Below are 11,549 nucleotides of genomic sequence, written 5' to 3'. Positions count from 1 at the left end.
TATTTATATATATATTACATTTGCAGACATGCATGGACTAATTAAGGTTTCTGTCATAAATATATATATGTCAAAATCTTTGACCTGCTCAACGGGAGTAATGGTGTGATAAACTATATTGGTAGCCACTCCACTACTAGTTAATTTCTTTTTTGGTTTCTTGTGAGAAAATTTGTTATTTAAATGCACGTACTGATCAAGTAATAAAGTGATCATAAAATGATACTGTTCCTATAAGGACCAAATTCTAAGCTGCTAAGTACTAATTAACCAATTTTATCTAATCCGGATCAAGAAAAGAAATTCTAATTACTACTAAAGTTAAACTAAAGGAATTAAAGAGATTTCACTAAACTACAAAAAAAATGAAAATTACTAAGTTTCTCAATCAATTCTGAAAGATCTTGGAACTCTAATTTACCTAATTCAGTTAATCAATTATCTTTCATTCAATTGTTCAGTCTATTTAATTATTAACCTATGATTAGGTGGCATTATTTAGACCCTCCTAGTATCTAGCTAAGTTAATCCCCCTTCCCCACCTGCTATATTCCGATGCTAGGCAAATCGAGTAAAGGCACTACGAAAAAACTTATTGGGTTGATTTGTGCATCAGGTATATTCCTATCCTAGCTCTAAAGTAACTCATTCGTCAACGTTACTAAAGTTAACCCTAATCTATTTAGTCTAGATCTAAACCTTAATTTTTCTCTTTTACGACAAATCAAGATCACCAAATTAATACAACTTGGTGGACAGAGAAACAGATTAAATAAGCTTAATCCATTCAAGGACGCATCACTGTAAATCACAAACTCTTTACTCGGTTCTGGTTGTACTAAGACAGGAGCTTCAGTCAACAATGCCTTTAACTTGTCAAAACTCTGCTGACACTTTGTAGTCCATTCAAACTTGACATCTTTCTGTAGCAATCTTGTTAATGGAGTAGCTATCATGAAAAATCCCTTTACAAATTGTCTATAATAACCGACGAGACCAAGAAAACTTCTGACCTCTGATACATTCTTGGGAGGCTTCTAACCAACAATGGTTGAAATCTTGCTCAGATCAACTGTAATACCTTCACTTGAGACTATATGTCCAAGAAAACCAACTTCCTGTAACCAGAACTCACTTTTGCTAAACTTGGCCTAAAGCTGATTATCTCTCAAAGTCTATAAATCTGTTCTCAAATGCTCTGAATGCTCAGTCTTATCATGAGAATAAATCAAGATATCATCAATGAACACAACTACAAATTTATCCAAGTAAGGTCTGAAAATCCAATTCATTAAGCCCATGAAAATGGCAGGAGCATTAGTCAAGCCAAATGGCATCACAAAGAACTCATAATGGCCATACCTAGACCAAAAAGTAGTCTTCAAAACATCTGACTCTTTAACTCACAACTAATAATATCCGGATTTCAAATCTATCTTGGAAAACACAGTAACTCCCTTCAATTGATCAAACAAATTGTCAATTGTAGGCAGTGGATACTTGTTCTTAATAGTCACTTGTTAAGTTGCCAATAATCTATGCACAATCTCATCGAACCATCTTTCTTTTTCACAAAGAGCACTGGTGCACCCCATGGTGAACAACTAGGTCTTGCAAAGCCTTTCTTTGTTAGTTCCTGCAACTGAACTTTCAATTCTCTCAATTCGATTGGAGCCATTCTATAAGGAGTAATAGAAATGGGTGTTGTACCCAGAACCAATTCAATACCAAACTCAACTTCTTTGATAGGAGGCAAACCTGGTAGTTCTTCCGGAAACACATCAGGAAACTCACATACCACAGGCACTGATTCAATTTTCAACTCTGGATCTTTGGTATTCAGCACAAAAGAAAGATAAGCTTCATATCCTTTTCTCAAGCATTTCTGAGTAGACATAACAGAAATCATGGCAATTGAACTATCTGACTCATCTGAATTAACCCGAAGAATTTCACCATTTTCGCATTTCAACTCAATGAATTTGTTTCCACAATTCACTATCACATCATGTGCAGTTAACAAATCCATACCAAGAATCACATCAAACTCATCAAATGGCAATAGCATGAGATCGGCTGAAAAACAGTAACCTCTAATCATCAAAGGGAAATTTTTACATACTTTGTCTACTAATTCATACTGGCCCAATGGATTTGATACTTTAATCACAAATCCCGTAGACTCTATGTACATGTTCATACTAGGCATCAACTTCATGCAAACATAGGAATGGGTCGAACCCGGATCAATCAAAGCAATAACATTAACATCATGAAGAGAAAATGTACCCGTAATTACATCGGGGGAGGATGCCTCTTCACGAGCCTAGATAGAATAGGTCCTTGCAGGTGCTCTAACATCGGGTCTCACTATTGAATCTCTAGATGCACCTCTACCTACCTCTCTTCCCAAACTTCTCTGAGTTCTGCTTCTAACGAGGGCATTGCCTGATCTTACACTCGGTATTTCTTCTCTTTTAACCATCTCAGGACACTCCCGACTGAAATGATCCAATGTACCACATCGAAAACAACCAATCTCAATTGCTCAACATTGACCTAGATGACGTCAACCAAATTGAGGACACTCGGGTCTATCAGGCTGAATACTGCCAACACTCGTAATTGAAGTGGTCTGAGCTTTCTGACCCATAAATCTTCTACCTCTATTTTAGCTAGAATACCCTACTGAAAAATTAGATCTCGTAGAGAACTCTCTAGGCCTCTTGGATATAGACTAAAATGACTTGCTCAACTGTCTTTTCTTCGTGTCTTGCACCTCAATTTCAACTTTACCTTTTCCTTTCAAAACTCCTCTGCCTTATAAGCTTTTTCAACTAAAATGACGAACTCTTTTATTTCTAAACACCGACTGACAGTCGAATATCATCATTGAGCCCGTCTTCAAATCTCTTGCACATAATATCTTCAGTAGAAACACACTCTTGAGCATAATTACTGAGTCTAACAAATTCATGTTCATATTCAGTCACTGTCATCTTACCCTACTTTAGTTCAAGGAATTATTTTCTTTTCTGGTCGATGAACCTCTAACTAATGCATTTCTTACGGAACTCCTCCTGAAAGAAATCCCAAGTAACCCTCTCTTTCGGTACTACTGACACAAGTGTCTTCCACCAATGGTAGGCTGAGTCTCGTAAAATTGATACAACACACTTCATGCACTCTTCAGGTGTGCAGGATAACTCATCAAAGACCCTGATAGTATTCTCGAGCCAAAATTCAGCTTTCTCTGCATCGTTATCTTTAGTAGCCCAAAACTCTTCGGCCCCTTGTTTTCTAATTTTATCAACTGGTGGCTTCTCTCTTCTGACTATATCTGTGACTGGGGAAGCTACATGGGTAGTTTGAGGATCATGAGGGGATGGAGGTCTAACGGTCGGATTTATACAAACGAACTCGGCAAACCATTCATTCCTAGCTTGGAAAAAGGCTTCTCAAGCCCTTCCTCCCTAACTAATTGTAATGGGCTTGTCACTACTATCTGATGGCATCGTCCCTTCTACGAGAGCGGGTGCGTTACTTTCTACATCATCTGCTCCAACTTGTTCGGGATCCACAACTATAAAAGAAAAATATTTTAAAATCATCAGGAGTCGTCACACTATCAAATATAAGTATGACACGTATAGCTAGACTCTTACTCATACTGAATATTTTGAGAACCGACTAAACTCTTGCTCTGATACCAATAAATGTAACACCCCTTACCCGAGACCGTCGTCGGAGCCGAGCACAAGGCGTTACTAGACTTATCTTACTTGTTCGGGACATAAAAAAATTTTTAAAAATTAATTCACTCACATTCACCCAATAAATCCCTAAAAAGGGCCCTCGAGGCCCTAAAACGTGCAATTGGAACGGTCCGAGACCAAACCAAAAACATTAAAAATTTTCCGATTGCTTACACAAATCAAAACAATTTATTTCACTATTCATAATAAAACTGTCCATCTGCGTAACGGTTACTAAATTAATTATAACACGAGTTATGAAACTCAAAGTTTAAATTCGTAAATTTCCCTGAAACTAGACTCATATATCTTCTTACCATAAGTTTTCCAGAATGTTTAGTTTGGCCAATTAGTACAGTTTATTCATTAAAGGTTCCCATGTTTCGCATTTCAGCGGACCTCACCTCTCCTCACTAAAAATTGATTATCTCATTATACAGAAATTGGATAATGTTTATGTTTGTTTCTAATGAAATTAGACTCATTAGAAATATAGAAATATAAACTTTGACTTATAATTCTTTTTGTAAAATTTCTAGTGATTTTCCAAAGTTGGAATAGAGGATCACGAAGTCACTCTGAACCAGTCTTACAGAAATTTAAATATCTCAGGATATAGACTTCCTTTGCTTGCTTTGTTTATTTCCTATAAAAATAGACTCAATATAATTCTATATCTCATTCACCATTTAATTCCATTTCTACAATTTTTAGTGATTTTTCAAAACCACGTCACTGTTGCTGTTTCCTAACTGTTCCATGGCCAATTCTTACTCTTTCATAGTTTCTTTGCATCAAACTTCATTTAGGCATACATAATACCAAAACATGTTCTTATTTAGCTATATCATAAGCTAATCATTACCAAGTATTCACATGTCATTCTTTGATCATATCATAAGGGCATACACACAAAATAGCCAAGTCCCTATACATGCCATAACTTAAAGTATTTCTAGTCATAAAATACAGAGACAACTCGTTGATAGTGTGAGGAGATATCTGACGTCCTTATGATTTTCTGAGTTGGCTTTGCGATGCTATAAAAAAGAGAGAAAAGAAAGGGAGTAACCATAAATCTTAGTAAGTTTGCATGCAAATAAATAACAACATTCTAAATAAATTAAGATAACCTAAACCTTTCGAACATGAACTTATCTTACCTTCCCTTTGGTACAATCTTTGAATTTTTCATTGAACCATTTGGAATACTAAGGATACACGGGTACCTTTCCTTTTTAACTTAACAGTGCCATGCCTTGACATGGTCTTACGTGGTATCCTTGCCTTATGAACTCACCATTGCCATGCCTTGGCATGGTCTTACATGGGATCTTTGTCTTATAGTAGTTTATCAATGCCATGTCTTGACATGGTCTTACATGATTTCCTTGCCTTGTAAAACTTACCAATGCCATGCCTTGGCATGGTCTTACTTGTGTCCTTAAACCCTAATGTCATGACATTTGTATCCTACACTTTTCTAAGGTTCAACCTGGACTTTTAAATATCATTTCTCCGTCAATTCTTACTTGAATCATAAGGAATAAATTTAAAAAATAAATATATAGTTGTTCAAAAATAACATCATTAATTATAAATAATAAAACATTACATTTATTTACCGCAAACTTACCTCAATACAAAATACGATCAAATATTTTAATTTAGTTCTCAACCTTTTTCTTTCCTCGGTCTAACCACGAATTTCATTCTTCTTGATCTATAATAGCAAATTTAACTTATTTGATTTTCACATTTATCAAAACAGTCCTTAACTCTAACTTTGGCAAAATTATGATTTTGCCCATAAACTTTTGCAAATTTACACTTTTGCCCCAGGGCTCGAAAATGAAACTTTATCCCTAATTCTTATGTTTAATGACATGCTGATCATTTATTTACCTACGACAACATCAAATTCCCACCCTAACATGTACTTATGACCATTAGGTATTTTTACCGATTATGTCATTTTATTCGTTTTCGCTTAAAATCGCTTAACTCAAGTCGTTTAACATAATTTCAAGCTTCATATTCTACCATAAAACATCAAAATAAACACATTTCACCTATGGGTATTTTTCCAAATATGAACCCTATGTTAAATTATTGCTAGAATAAGCTAAATCAAGTTACCGGGACATCAAAAACGTAAAGAACATTAAAAACGGGGCTTGGAATCACTTACTATGAAGCTTGGAAGCTTGACAAAACCCTAGCTATGAAGAACCCTTGAAATTTCGGCCTAATGAAGAAGATAGGCACATTTTGGCATCTTTTTCCCTTTTTTAATCTTTTAATTACCAAATGACTAAAATACCCTTCATTAAAACTTTTGTTGTTTTTATCTATGTATGTCCATTTTTTTCCATCAAAACCTAATGTTCTAATTCCATTTAAGGACCTCTACTTCAATTATACTCTTCAATTTAATCCTTTAGCATCTAAAACTCATATTTATCAACTTTTGCAATTAAGCCCTAGTAAGCAAATTAAGCATGCTATCTATAAAATTTTTCATCGATTCTCTAACACATGCATCTAACCACTCGATAAATTATAAAAAAATAATTGAAATAAACTTTTCTATCTCGAATTCGCGGTTTTGCAACCACTGTTCCATTTAGGCCCTATTTTGTGATGTTACATTCTATGTGATTACATATGTTTGTACATTGAGGGCAATGTACATCTTAAGTGTGGGGAGGTTATTCACATAATTATTATTAGAAAATCCCTGAATTATTTCTTATGTTTAAGTAATTTTCTCATACTTCTATTATAATAATTTTTTATTGATTTGTGATTTTTGTTGATGTGTTTTAGATTAATTTGCTGATAATTGTGTATTGGTTGATTTAAACTTTAAGGTATGAGAGAATCAAGCATGATAAGTCTATTTTTAGAATTAAAAAAAATTTAGGTTGTTTCCGTGAATTGAGGTATTACCTTGAAGTTTGAGATTTGCAAGATTGACATCAAAAACCATAATCTTTTTTGTGAGATTTTGACCCTTTAGAGCATACATTTTTCTTGCTCATTTTTATTGTTGGTTATAAGTGTTTCAATATTGATTTGTTATTCTAGAACTTGCTTCGATTATGCATGTTGAGACCACACCTTTGATTTGATATACTGAGATGATAAAGGCACTTAGGTTTTAACCCACTTATCCCATAAAAAGTCTACCTACACAATTAACCCTTAGTGAACCCCTTTGAGCCTAACACACCATTTCTTGATTCACCCATTAATTTTAACACATAACTCATTTTTTTGCTCATTGAGAATTTTTCTTATTTTATTGAATCCATTTTTATCGAGATTTGATTTGGTTAATTGCCTGATTAAGCCTTTTGTTTAAGTTGCTAAATTATTTTTTATTGCTCTCAATTAAAAATAAAAAATAAAAAAAACACATATATATTGATTATTATTTAGTTCTATGTTAATTGAGCTTGAATAGTTAAATTCATATTTTGAGAAGAAGCTCGTGTTATTCTTGAATAGTTTTCGATTGATGTAATTGTTTTTAATTCAGCATTTGTTTATTTTTCTAGTTTGGTAATTTATCAATTCAATCTCTATTTTAACCAACTTTTTTAGCCTTTCTCCACACTCGTTAACCTAAGCCCCCATTACAACCTCTTAAAGACCTTTTGATCTGTGTACCATCTCATCTTATAGTGGTGGAGATTTGATTTTCATGCAAGCCTATGGTAATGAATTTTCATGTTTGACTATTGAATGCTTATTTTTGGACCTTAAACACTTTGAGTGATTTGAGTGAATCTTTAGTGAGGATGTTGATTCTTGTCGATTTTGAATTAAAGGTAATTACTTAGATAAGGGGAAAGACCTATGTTTTCATGCTTTAAAAATGTTCGACTTGGATTGTTTGAATCTTTAGTGCTCTTTTAGTTGAATTATTAATGTATAATTATTTGTGAATCCTGACGAAACATCATTGATGAGAATTATGAGTTGAGAAAGATTAATTTTAATTTTGAGTTAAGGATTTCGCTTGAGGACAAGCAAACATTAAGTGTGGGGATATTTGATAAGTCATAAAACTAACATGTTTTTAATCTCATTCTTGATGCGTTTTTGGATGATTTATTATGTCAATTAGTGAATTTAATGCTCCTAATCCTTTAAATTCATGTTTCTATACTTAGGTGAGTATAGGGGAGCGAAAAGAGCGGAAAACAAGCCAAAATCAAGCAAAAAGAGTTGTTTTCAGTATCCACATGACCTGAGCATTTCCACACGGGCTGGCCACACGCCCATGTGCCAACCCATGTTGATTTCGCACTCTGTTTCCCAAACACGTGGAAAAACCCAATTTTTAAGCTTTCTAAGCATTTTAAAGTCTGTAAATAACAATTAGAAGAAGACCTAAGAGAGCACACAGAGAAGAACGAAGAAAAGACTCGAAGAATGCCACTGGATTCTACTCAAAAGCGGATCTCCTTCAAGATTGAAGATCTCCATTCAATTTCCTTAAAAATTTTATTGGGTTTCTTTATGTCTTGTTGTTATCCTTACTTTGAGATGGTTTTATTCCAGATTATGAACTAAATTCCCTAGATACCTAAGATGAATCTTATTATTTGATTTCTGAATTACATGATAAATACTTGATTCTTGTTCTCAATTATATATATATTTATTTCATTTTTTAATATTTTCAGGATATTAATTCATGTTTAATGTGCTTATTTCAGTGGAGCAAAAGTTCTTGTTTAAGAGTGGATCTAGCATAATTGAGTGGAGTTGCATGCAATCCTAAAAGTAGGACGATATAAATCTACTAAACTAGAGTCAAATCTAATAAGGGAATCCATAGATCGAGTTAATGGGACAATAAGGGTTTTAATTAGAAAGAGATTTCAATTAATCAACCTAGAGTTAGTTTTTCATACGCTAAAAAAAATATTAACATAATTTAGGGATTTCTACGGATCAAGACACAAGTGAATAAATCGTTTAATTCAAATTTAAAATAATAAGTGAAGTCTACGTGGATTCTTTCCTGGGTATTGTCTATCTCGTTGGTTATATTCGATTATTTTCCCAATTCATTCTCTATTGCATTCATAGTAAATTAGTAAATTTAATTTTAGATTAAAAACAATTTCATTAATTTGTCAGCTAAATAATAGAAAAATAGTAATTACTAGTACTTTTAGTCCTCGAGGATATGATATTCCCTACTGACCATAGCTATACTATTATTCCATAGGTGCGCTTGCCTTTGTAAAAATTTTAGTTAGTTTAGTGACCATCAGCTCCAAGCCCTCTATTCTTCATCCGAAACCTACAATTTAGAGAGGAAGATAGCACATGAATCCAAACTAACTCTGAAAATGATAAAACTCAAATAAAATATAATTAATTTGAAAAACTATAAAATGTACTAAAATTTAACCTAAATGCTCAATTTACCTCCCAAAATACTATAAAAACTATACTAAAATAACTCTAAATATGAGAGTTATCATGGTCAGCCAACTACGAAAAAGTTACAAAATGATCACCCAACTATTTAGGATTTTATTTTTTGGCAACCCAATTATTCGAATTTTTCTTTTTTGGTCACCAGCTATTAAATTACTAATAAAAAGATAACTTGACATCTTTTATAGTTGGCATAATAGTAACTTTAACCCAGAACATTTCTACATTTTTTCAATATAGTCTTGATCCCAAAAATCTTAACCTTCAACATTTAAACATTATGTAATTAGGTCTCTCTCTCTCTCTCTTTTTCTTGAAATTTTACTTTTATTTGTGACATTGATGGTTAATTTTGAAAGAAAGAAAAGATGAAAATTATCATCTTGAATTATATTTCCGATCAAACTTAGTTGATGGCTTTATATTTTTTTTTTAGCTTTTTAGGTGAGCAGGTCACAAAGAATTGAAAATTTGAAAAAGAAGTAGAAAACCAAATTACACAATGTGAAAACATTAAGGGTTAAATTTTTAGAATCAAGACTAATTTGGCACGGTGTATAAAGGTTGAGGTTTAAAGATTCTTTTATTTCAATTTTATAATCCACTACATCATCTTCTCATTAGCCATCTAATGGCTGGTGACCATAAAAGAAAAAGTCTAATAAGTTGTGTAATAGCCCAAATTTACCCGGGCCCATGAAATAAGATAAACTAAATTTATAAACTAGAAATAAAAGTCCATGTTAATGTCCAACTTACAATAAACAGGCCTAAAGGCCCGATAGCCCAAACTCAGTAGCCTAACTGGTTTAAACCAGAATACCTAAGCTACCCCAATACTCGGTTACACCCAACCCACAAATGGGCACGGCCCAAGGAGGCCCAAACTATAAACAGAGAACGAAAGACCTAGGGTTTTTGAAACCCTAGGCGCCGCAAACGCTAGAGGAAGGTTCCAGAATTTGCGCCGCAGGCACGCCAATCGTCACACCCTTTTTGCGTCGTTCTAGTGACGTTCATCAACGCCTCCATCAGTGCCATGATTCCAGGCTCTGTATCGCGTCGTGATCGGCGCATGGATCAACGCCAGCCCACTCCTCGCCATGAGATCCTCGATGGTACCTGCAAAAAAGGAAAGAGGAATAGTAGAGACGAATGCAAATATGGCAAGAAAATAAAATCAAGGATTGTAAATTTGTTTTCAATGGCTATAAAAGCCCGAATCAAGAATAATGTAACACTACGTTTTTATATATACACATACAATAAAATACAGGCAGTTGACATACACGTAATATACCAATAGACTATCGAGGAAAACAGAGTCCTAATGGCCATTATAAAGCCTATCTCGGGACGACATCGTTTTTGGGGTTAGGGCTAATTGCCCAGTGAGTCCCTCAAATCTTGGTGCGCATTTCAATTAGGCCCAAATTTTTATTTATTTGTAAATTAACCCTAGATTTTTAATTAAATTCAATTTTAACCCCTTTCATATATATTTAATTTATTATTATTTTTTTAAAAAATTATATATAAAAATAGTATATATTATCCTTATTTATATGATATTTATCATATCATTTATATTTCATTATATTTTATTTATATATTTTATTACATATCATATATTATTATATATTATTCCCTATATTATCTTCCTTTTATTATATATATTATTTCATTATTTATTATTTATTAGTACATAAAAATTAAATTTGTAAATTATTATAAACTAACACATATATTTGTTATCATATATTTAATGTCTACATTTAAAATTTACTACAAAATTTTGTTCCAATTTAACATATTATTATTTTTATAAGTATATTAAGATATTATATCATATAATATATATTTTTTTTAAAAATTACTTATATATTGCTTAATATTTTTTTATCCTTTTTGTATTTATTAGGTATTGTTTTAACATGCTAATTTTATCTCATAGATTATTTGTTATCCTTATGTTATTTTATTATTATTATATATTCGTATGAGAATTGATTATTTATGTTGTTATTCAAAAATTATATTCACATGAAATACTATTATATATATGTGTAATTTATATTGTTATATTTATTATTTTGCTATTTTTGTTTTTTTATAAAATAATAATGTGTTTATGTTTATGTTATTTATAATTATATATGCATAAAGTGATAATGTATATTGTATAATGTATATCATTATTTATTATTTTATATTATATGTGCATGGAATGAAAAAGTAGGTATCATGTAGGTTAATTTGTTTAATATTATATTGTATAATGTATATCATTAGGTATCATGTAGGTTAATTTGTTTAATATTATATTGTATA

The sequence above is a fragment of the Gossypium hirsutum genome, chromosome A10 (genome assembly GCF_007990345.1).
Source record: "Gossypium hirsutum isolate 1008001.06 chromosome A10, Gossypium_hirsutum_v2.1, whole genome shotgun sequence".
NCBI lineage: Eukaryota > Viridiplantae > Streptophyta > Magnoliopsida > Malvales > Malvaceae > Gossypium > Gossypium hirsutum.
Note: the sequence above shows the minus strand (reverse complement) of the source record.